Raw genomic sequence first — 10639 nt, 5'->3', positions numbered from 1 at the left:
GCAGGACTTAATGGTGGAAGAGTGGCAGAGGGAGGCAGCTCACATGATGATCAGAAAGCTGAGAGAGAGACTATACTTGCCCCATACAAATATATATACTAAAGCCATGGCCCCAATTCTCCACCTCCTCCAGCCACAGCGCACCTGCCTTCAGTTACCACTCAATTAATCCCATCATGTGATTAATTCACTGATTGGGTTAAGGCTTTCACAACCCAATCATTTCCCCTCTGAACCTTCTCACACATAAGCTTTTGGGGGACACCTCACATTCAAACCACAAGAATTGCTATAATTTTTTTCTATACTGAAAATTGAACTCAGGACCTTACACATGCAAGGCAAACATTGTACCACGTACCTACATTCCCACCTCTTTTTATTTTATTTTAAGACAGACTCTAAGTTGCTCCGGCTGGCCTCATATATACCATCCTTCTGCCTCAGCCTCTTGAGTAAGTAGGATTAGGATTACAGGTGTTCACTTGTAAAACTGTACCTGATTACTGGTACAATTTTATGTGAAGTATGCATGTGCTTGTGTGTGTATGTGTGTTTTTAAAAATTATATATACACACATATATATAGTTTTTACTTTATTTATTTCTTGGTTCTGGTTCTAGTGACTTAACCCAGGGGCTCAAGCATACTTTACCACGGAGCTACACCCCTGGCTCCAGAAAATATTTTAACCTTTTTCAGATTTAGTTTCAAATATAAGTGTGTGTGTGTGTGTATTTTTATTGTCAGTGGATATATTGTCAATATATATATGGGGGAGACCAACCTTGCAAGTGACTGAGTCACACTCCCCGGCTGGGTGCTGAGGCGCTCAGTAGAAGAAATGTGGCAGAACTTTCCCCACCCTTCTTGGGTTCGAGGGTGGGTGTCTTGTGCATGGGTGTGTCCTGCTACAGCCCCATCAGTGAAGCTATGCTCACCTGTTCCTTTGTAATATAACCCCTTGCCCTGTTTAGGATAGAATCTTCCATGGAAGTGCCTTGTGTGTGTTCCTTTCTCTTACTGTGCCCTTGGGTGTGGCCTACCCAGGTGTCAGTCAACCTGCTGACAGTGGACATCATGAAGCTAGACTCAGCCCCCTGAAACCTGACCCCTTGCCTCATTTGAATAGCTTCTCAATAAAAGGGGTCAGCACATGCTCTTGCTCTCTCTCTTCCTGCAGACCCTTAAGGTCAGAGGAGCCATCACAGCGACCCCAAACAAAAAGGTATTTGTGTCTCTTGTGTGGTTATTTTGCACAGCCCAGTCAGCCCAGTTCAACTGGAGTGACCCTTGAGCCTTTTAGTCTCGAGAACAGAAGCCCGGCATATATATATATATATATATATATATATATATATATATATATATATATATATATATATATTATACTTTATATTGCAAAGGGATTCTGATATCAATGAGGTTGATAACCACTGATTTAGTTGCCAGGTGCCACATGACCAGAACTTTTTTTTTATAATTCTCAAAGTGGTATACAGAAAAGCTGAAAGTTAAAAAAAAAAAAGAAGAAGAAGAAGAAGAAAGAAAGAAAGAAAAAAGAAAAGGACTGGTAATATATTTTGTTGATGAAAGTGCAGAGAAATAGTCACTTTCATACATAGCTAAAGGATGTACAGACCTTTACAAAATATATCTATCAATATTTATAATATATATGTATATCCTAAGAAATTTCACTCAGAAATTTATATCACATAGATAGGGGTGGTGGCACACACCTGTAGTCCCAGCTACTTGGGAGGCTAAGGGCAGAGGATTGCTTGAACCCCAGGAGTTTGAAACCAGCCTAGGCCACAGAGCAAAACCCTTTTGGAAAAAAAAAAAAAGGGAGAGAGGGAGAAAAGAAAAGAAAGAACATGCACATTTGTTGAAAATTACCTGTATATATGCAATATATATGTGTGATATATAATATGTATGTAATATATGTGTATGATATATAAAATATATAGTTTTTTCCCTATGGCTTCAATGTCTCCTCTAAACTCATGTTGAAATTTAATTGCTCTTGGGTCGGGAGTTGTGGCTCAGTGGTAGGATGCTTGCCTAGCACGTGTGAGCACCAGATAAAGATAAGTAAATTTTAAAAATAAAGGTATTGTGTCGGGGCTTGGGGATGTGGCTCAAGTGGTAGTGCGCTCTCCTGGCATGCGTGTGGCCCGGGTTCGATCCTCAGCACCACATACAAAGATGTTGTGTCCGCCGATAATAAAAAAAAAATATTAAAAAAAAGGTATTGTGTCCATCTACAACTAAAAATACTTAAAACATTTTTAAATTGCTCTTGTAAAAATGTTGAGAGACGGGACCCTTGAAATGTGGTAGGTTATTAGGGTTCTGCCCTTATGAATGGATTAATGTTATGTCGAGAGTAGATTATTTATTTTGGTAACAGTTTCCTGATAAAAAGGGATGAGTTGGATCGTCTTCTGTCTCACACATGCTTGCTTGCCCTTCTGTTATGAGGTGGCATGAAGGTTCTCACTGGATGCTAGTGTCAAGCTCTTGAACTTCCAAGCCCCCAGCATGGTAAGTTTATAAACTTCTGTTGTTTATAAATTATCCAGTGTACAGTACTCTGTTATAGTAGCAAAAAAACATACTGAGACATAAAAGAATATTGACTGCAAAAAAAAAAGAGGCCCTCTAAAATTCTTAGAGGATGGTTAAGTATATTATGGTATGCATATAAAGGCACACTATAAAGTCAATGAAAAGAATAATCACAGCTGGGGATATAGCTCAGCTGGTAGAGTGCTTGCTCACATGCACAAGGCCCTGGGTTTGATTCCCAGCAGCACAATAAAATAATAATTAGTTTTGTGGATTCTAATACAGAATCATCTCCAATTAACAAAACATTGTTAGTGAAAAATGTAGGGTTGAAAACAACATGTATTTTATGCTATCATCTAAGAAAAATGTGTGTGCATATGTATATGATAGATGTGTAGCATTGGGTAAGATATACCAGAGACTTGTAATAGTGGCTTCCACTGTAGTAGAGACAACAATGGAAAGAGATTTACTTTTCATTGTGTAACCTTTTGTAACTGTAAAAATTTCATGTCAAGAGGCTGGGAGTGCTGGCCGGAGTGGCACATGCCTGTAATCCCAGTAACTAAGGAGGCTGAGGCAGGAGGATCACAAGTTTAACACCAGCCTCAGCAAGTTAGTGAGTCCTGTCTCAAAAAATAAAAAGGGCTGGGTGCCGTGGCCCACGCATGTAATAACAGCAGTTCCGGAGGCTGAGATAGGAAAATCTCTAGTTCAGAGCCAGCCTCAGCAATGACAAGGCGCTAAGCTACACAGTGAGATCCAGTCTCTAAATAAAAGCAACTCAGTGAGACCCTGTCTCGAAATAAAATACAAAATAGGCTGGGGATGTTGCTCAATGGTTGAGTGCCCCTGAGTTCAATCCCTGATACCAAAAATAAAATAAATTTTAAAAGGCTGGATTTGTGGTCAGTGGTTAAGCACCCCTGGGTTTAACCTCTAGGTAGAGAGAAAGAGAGAGAGAGAGACAGACAGACAGACATTGAGGGTATAGCTGCTGAGTGCTGAGTGGTAGTGCTTGTGCTTAGAGTATTCATGACCCTGGGTTTGAGCCCCAACACCAAAACCCAAAACCAAAAATTTCACATCAGGTATATGTGTTATTATTAAAAATTATTATTCAAATAATTAAGGGAAGAAATAGTTGTGATGATAGTTGATGAGGGTTTTAGCTACGGCAGATGCAGTGAACTGGACTGCAGGAGATAGATATGAGAGATCTTGCAAAGGCAGAATGAACTGGTTTTGATAACTGATATGATTTTGAAGGTGTAGGTGATGGGGCTCAAAGGAAGAGAAGAAAAAGAAATGAAAGATGATTTAATTTCAGATAGATTGGCTAACTGTGTCATAACCCTGGGGAAAAAAACAGAAGTAGGTTTACATGTAATGGTGGTAAGGGGAATGAGAGGTTATGAGTTTTAGGCCCCAATTCTCCTATCATTGATGGAGGGTGCACTTATAATTTACTAAATTTTGCTAAATATATTTTCATAGACTCTTTAATTCATAAACAAACAAAGCAGCCATATGAATTAGGAATTACAATCCCTCTTTTATAGGTGACAAAATAGCCTCAGAGATATTTAGAAACTTGAACAAAACTAAACAGCTATCAAGTGGCAGAGGCTAGATTTAAATGAAGGCTGGTCCTGGACTCTAGGAACAGTATTTTTTTCCCTGTATCAACCTAGTTTTAAACTGGCCAGAAGACACTAAGAGGATGGCTTTGGATTTGAATAGGTGAGTTCAAATCCCAACTCTGTTAATTCCTAGGTATGTGACCTTGGGCAAGTTTACTTCACCTTTCTTTCTTTCTTTTTTTTTTCTTTTAAAAAAACCTCTTTTTTTAAAAAAATATTTATTTCCTAGGTGTAAATGGACACAACATAATGCCTTTATTTTTATGTGGTGCTGAGTTTTGAACCTGGGTCCCGCCTGTGCTAGGAGAGCACTCCACCACACTGAGCCACAATCCCAGCCCTTATACTTCACCTTTCTAAACCTCAATTTCATGCTCAGTATCCAGTAAAAAGGTTTAAATTAGATGGTGCATCTAAAGCTTCAGCAGACACACATGACTGCTTAGTAAATGGAAGCTCAATTGTCCTATTGATTGGACACGGGATGTATTGGTATAGTAAATCAACAGTAAGAAGTTTGAAGCTGGAGTTAAGGAGGCAGAAATACAGACTTAACTTACTTCATGGCTATTTACTTAACAACTGTTTGCCATAATGGCTCTTGAAAAAAATTTTTCCATTTTTCTAGTCAGTGACTTATTTTTTCCTCCTAGTATGACTTTTTCACTTGTGTACAAAACAAAACAGCTATAAAAAGGAATATTTTAATACTACGATTTTAGGCAAAGACTCACCACTTGGTGTTACAGATTTTAGGCAAGAAAATATCACATGAACACATTTGAATTATGTCTTATACTTGAATGAACACACGTTTTGTTTTGCATATGGATGCCCATGCCAAGTGAGAGAAATGAAGAGGTAGTATTTTTATGTCTCTTCCAATAATTATGCATGTGTGTCATTTCCCTCTTTCAAAGTACTTTAATATTTAGCCTTTACTTTGCTCTAAAGAAGTTTTCCTGTTTAAAACTTTACTTTTTCAAAAATTTAATTTAATTTTTTTATAATGGTGCTGGGGAATCAAACCCAGGATCTTATACATACCAGGCAAGCACTCTATCACTGATTACATTCCTAGCCCTCAAATATTTCACTTACAAGATTGAAAAATTGGTACAAATTGACCAAAAAAAGAAAGATTGTACCTTCCAAAGAATGACCCCCTTCTCTATCAGCCACCTCCCAAAATCAAGTCTTTTCTTCTTCCTTTGGCCAATTTGATAAGCCTAATTAAATTATGTTTTATGTACAAATCATGCTTACCTTCAGATAGTATATTTATTTATCTTTAAAAATTATTTGCATACCTTGAGTTAGGACATTATAGTAAGCAGAGTTCTAAAATGGCTTCAAGATTTCCATTCCTTGGGGGACACATTCTATAAAATTCCCTCCACTTAAGTATCAATAGGACCTGTACTGATGATGAGATAGACTCTTGTGATTAGGTCATCTCATATGGGAAAAGAAGGAAGACTTTGGAGATGTGATAGATCCCTAATTAGTTGACTTTATCTTAATCAAAAGAAGGATTATCCTAGGTGAGTCTGACCTAATTGTTTGGCTCTTTTAAAAAGGACCTAGATATAAGAGATAGAAGAAGCCAGAGAGATTGTAAGTACCAGAGTGGCTCACCTGTTGGCCTTGAAGAAGCAAACTGCCATGATATAGAGAGGGCTATGGCAGGGCATGGTGGGTGGCTGCTAAGAGCTGAGAAACTTAGTCCTACAACTATAAAAAAGGAATTTTACCAACAACCTGTGAACTTGGAAGAGGACCCCAAGCCTCACAAGAAGTCAGCTCTGGTTGATACCTTGATTTCAGTCTGGTAATACCCTGAGCAGAAGACCCTGATAAATTATTACTAGACTTCTAACCCATAAAACTATGAGATGATATATTTTTGGTATTTTTAAAAATTTACTGAATTTCTGATAATTTTTTATATTGTCATGTAACAATAAAAATGATAAAAGTTTATGAATTATTTATTGCCACAATAATACTATCTGATGAGCCTTCTCAAAACTCAGAAAAGGAGTCCCTTTCATTTGTCATAACTATGACTCATCTGACAGTTCTGTTGATTGAGTCTAAGCTGGTCTAGTCTAGTCTAGTCTTACTGACTTATTCATAAATGGCAGCTGGGTGGACTGGGGGTTGGCTGGTTTAGAATGGCCTCAGCTGGGATGACTTGGCTGTACTCCCCAGGATCTCTCCTCTTCCAGCAGGTTGTACTGGGTTGGTTCTCATGGTAGTGGCAAGGTTTAAGGAGAAGATGAGAAAACGCTTAGGTAATTTTTCAAGACATCTTGCATCAAATTCGCTAGTATTCCATTGGCTGAAGCAAGTCACATGAGAAGAGATTATACAGTCCTCTTGCTGACTGCCTCATGCTGAACTCTAGTTGGAAGAGGCCATTCTGGTCTCAATGTGAGCTAGAGTCAGACTTCTACTGTTAGGTGCCCCTAGGGCAGGGAAGAGTGGGGGCGTGGTCCAAAGGAAATGGAGCAGTTAAGGGAAGCTGTTCACTGGTGATCTGAGCTTTGAAATTACAGATGGCCATTTAAGAGAACATTTTAAGAGGATGAGCACTGTAGTGCACACCTTTAGCCTCAGCTACTAGGAGGTTGACACAAGACAATAGATTGTCAGTTCAAGGCTAAAGTTAGAGGCTAGCCTGGGCAATTTTTTAGTTTTTTTTAGTTGTCAATGAGACCTTTAATTAATTAATTTATTTATTTATATGTGATGTTGAGAATTGAACCCAATGCCTCACATGTTTTAGGCTGGTGTTCTACCACTGAGCTACAACCCAGCTCCAGCCTGGGTCATTTTGAGAGATTTAAATACTGATATAACTTGTAGTAGAGCACTCTGGGTTCAATCCCCAGTGCCACAAAAAGAATGAAGAGGGCTGGAGTTGTAGCTCAGTGGTAGAGCTCTCTCGCCTAGCACATGGGAGACCCTGGGTTTCATCCTCAGCACCATATAAAAATAAATAATTAAAATGAAAGGTATTGTGTTCATCTACAACTAAAAAATTTTTTAAAAAACAGTTTACAAAAAAAGATTAAAGGAAAGAGGGGAGCACATTTTGAGAGATGGTGTGCACTCAGATTTTGTTGTAGTGAGAGAAACCTCCAACCCCCCCCAAAACAAAAAATAAACAACAACAATAAAACACATTCTAGGGACATTGGTTCTGTGACCTACTCCTCTGTTGAAGAGGTAGATGTAGCAAAATGTGCTGGAGGTGGAATAGAAACAAAGAGAGCTTTTTCTAGAGAGGATTCTATAAAGCCTGGTGCCCATCTAACAGTGAAGAAAAATTTTGTTAGTGGTATTAAAAAAGATACAGAAGAATCTACAGTTCAAGAGATTACTTTGAAAAGTATGGCAAGATTGGGACCACAGAATTTGTGGAGGACAGGGAATACGGGGTGTTAGGTCGGTGGTGACGACTTAGAACAAAGCAGCCGGCAAGGGAAAGGAACATCAATCAGATGCCTGCGGAAATGCCTGTCAATCAGCAGACCCCCTGGCCAATCCTGGAGTTCATCCAACTCCCCTGACCAACTCTAAAGGGGCAAGGGACCCTAAAAACGCCTTTTCCTGTCCCAAGCCCTTCCCTTCCTGCTGTAAGCCCCATAAAAGTCAAGTCCGGTTGAGTTTCCACGCGGTTTCTCTTCAGACCCTCTCCTGTCCCCTCCCGGGAGTGATATCTCAATAAAGCCTCCTTCAGCGGCCCTTTTAAATCTGCCTCCCTTGGTCGCTGCCCACCTCGCCTGATCTGACATGGGGGAAAAAAGAGGATTTGCTTCTATAATTTTTTTTTTAAGTGTAGGGGATTAAATTCAAGGGGCTTTAGCACTGAGCCACATCCCCAGCCTTTTTAATTAATTAATTTATTTATTTTGAGACAGGGTCTTGCTATTGCTTAGAGTCTCACTAAGTTGTTGAGACTGGCTTTGAACTTGTGATCCTTCTGCTTTAGCCTTCTGAGTTACTGGGATTACAGTGCCACCCCCACACTCAGCTGTTTTTTTTTTTTTTTTTTTTTAAGGAAGCAACTACATTTGTTTAAAGTAACTAGTGCTATGATGCAAAACAAAAAATAAAACCAACAATTCCCCCAATACTACTTTCAAAACCAACATGTCAAACTTGAGAATATAGTTATTTTTTCACACTAGTAAATCAAAACCAAGACCCAGATTTTATATATATTATACATATATTATATGATACATTATATATATATAAAAATAGTGCAAACAAGGGGCTGGGGATGTGGCTCAAGCAGTAGTGCACTCGCCTGGCATGCGTGCCCGGGTTCGATCCTCAGCACCACATACAAAGATGTTGTGTCTGCCGAAAACTAAAAAATAAATATTAAAAAAAATTTCTCTCTCTCTCTCTCCCTCCCTCCCTCCTCTCTCTCTCTTTAAAAAAAAATAGTGCAAACAATTATTGAGCTTCATCTTCTGGATAAGAATGCCAGGTTAGAGCTGGGGATGTGGTTCAAGAGGTAGCGCGATCACCTGGCATGCTTGAGGCCCGGGTTCGATCCTCAGTACCACATACAAACAAAGATGTTGTGTCTGCCGAAAACTAAAAAATAAATATTAAAATTGTCTCTCCCTCTCTTAAAAAAAAAAAAAAGAATGCCAAGTTAGGGGCTAGGGCTGGGGCTCAGCTGTAGTGCACTTGCCTGGCATGAGTGAGGCACTGGGTTCAATTCTCAGCACCACATATAAATAAATAAAATAAAGGTCTATCAACAACTAATAAAATATTTTTTTAAAAAAAGAATGCCAAGTTAGTCTCTCTTCTCTATACAATTTGAGGACACTTCATATTTGCTTCTTTTGCCAGCTCCACATCTTCCTCATTTGAATCTTTCCATGCCATGAGAAACATCAATTCTCCACTGCTGTCTGTGGCACCAATTATTTGTTCAGGATCAAGACCTCTGGTTTGTCACTGGCATCTCTTTCCTTCTTTGATTTGCTATCATCAGATTAACTGTCAAATAAAGATTTTCTTTTGGTACCATCATTTTCTCTTTCTTTCTTTTTTTTCATTTAATACCTTTATTTATTAAAAAAAAAATGTGAGAGATGGGGACCCAAAAGTGGATGTCAGGCCCCTGCTTATATGCTTCTTCTATGATATAGAAAAGTCATTGATGTGTGGCCAGGATGGTGACGGTGCAGCAGGATCAAGGAATGGATTTCCAATGATATTCAGGAGACAAAATCCACAAGACTTGTGTTACATTGGATCGTGTTTAGTAAAACACACAGATACTGCACCAGGTAACACCGAGAGTCCTTCTTGGAGGGTCCTCTGGTGCCTACTTGTCACCTCTGTTCAGAAGAGTCCTGGGCTCTGCAGTCCAGCTGCTAGCTGCCTGCAGAAAGTTTCGGAGGTCTTAGTCCATAGGAGGCCAGGGTTTGACATGAGGCTGAACATCATGGCAGGAGAGCAGGGAAGCGAGAAGCAGCTCACACCACAGTGATCGTGAATCAGAGAGAGGTAGGTATCCTCTATCAGCTTTTTAAGGATTAAGAAATACTTCAGGGCTGGGGATGTGGCTCAAAGGGTAACGCGCTCGCCTGGCATGCCCGGGGCACTGGGTTCGATCCTCAGCACCACATACAAACAAAGATGTTGTGTCCGCCGAAAACTAAAAAATAAATATTAAAATTCTCTCTCTGTCTCTCTCTCTTTCTTTAAAAAAAAATTCTCTTTCTCTCTCTTCTCTCTCTCAAAAAAAAAAAAAAAAGAAAAGAAATACTTCAGTTAACTCTGAGCAATCTAAATTTTCTTCAGGTTCCCTCATATTGGCAGCATCTGTAAATCTCTTTCACTTCAGGAAACATTCCATCTTTCCATTCACTGTACATCAGTCTGGTACCTTTTCCACCAAAAATTCTTCAGGCTCTGCCTCTTCAACTTTTTTAATCTTGCCATTCTTTTCTTTCCCATTTTTTGCAATGTAGTTTTATCAGAGGCCCCCCCCCCTTTTTTTAAATTGCAGACTTGAAGTGCTATTATGACTTCACCACCTCCAATGCTTCAGGTCATGGATCTGCCTGCTTTTGCCACTTATGATAATCAATGATACAGTTGATCAAATTGTTGTTCAGAAATACCACACTATTAATGGACATAATAGTGAAGCGAAAAAGGCCTTTTCTAAACAAGAGATGCAAGTCTGCTGGATCACAAAGAGGTTGTGGAGGGGGATCTGGCAACTTTATGGATCATGGAGGAAACTTTGGAGGTGGTAGAGGTGATTTTGGCCATGATGGAAACTCTGATGGAAAAGGAGGCTATGGTGGTGAAGGTGGTGGCAGCAGAGTTAGTTATGGAGGGGGTGATGGTGGCAACTAAGGTGGTGGTC

General features: G+C 39.4%; 1 pseudogene; it reads right to left on the bottom strand.

Moving 5' to 3' along the window:
• Positions 1-9063: 9063 nt before the first annotated feature.
• LOC124109670 (chromobox protein homolog 3-like) lies at positions 9064-10406 on the bottom strand (annotated as a pseudogene).
• Positions 10407-10639: the final 233 nt, after the last annotated feature.

Source organism: Marmota monax, unplaced genomic scaffold, assembly GCF_021218885.2.
Source record: "Marmota monax isolate L192 unplaced genomic scaffold, Marmota_monax_Labrador192_F-V1.1 WCK01_AAM20220418_F8-fsc00008, whole genome shotgun sequence".
Classification (NCBI taxonomy): domain Eukaryota; kingdom Metazoa; phylum Chordata; class Mammalia; order Rodentia; family Sciuridae; genus Marmota; species Marmota monax.
This window is presented reverse-complemented; position numbering and strand designations above follow the sequence as displayed.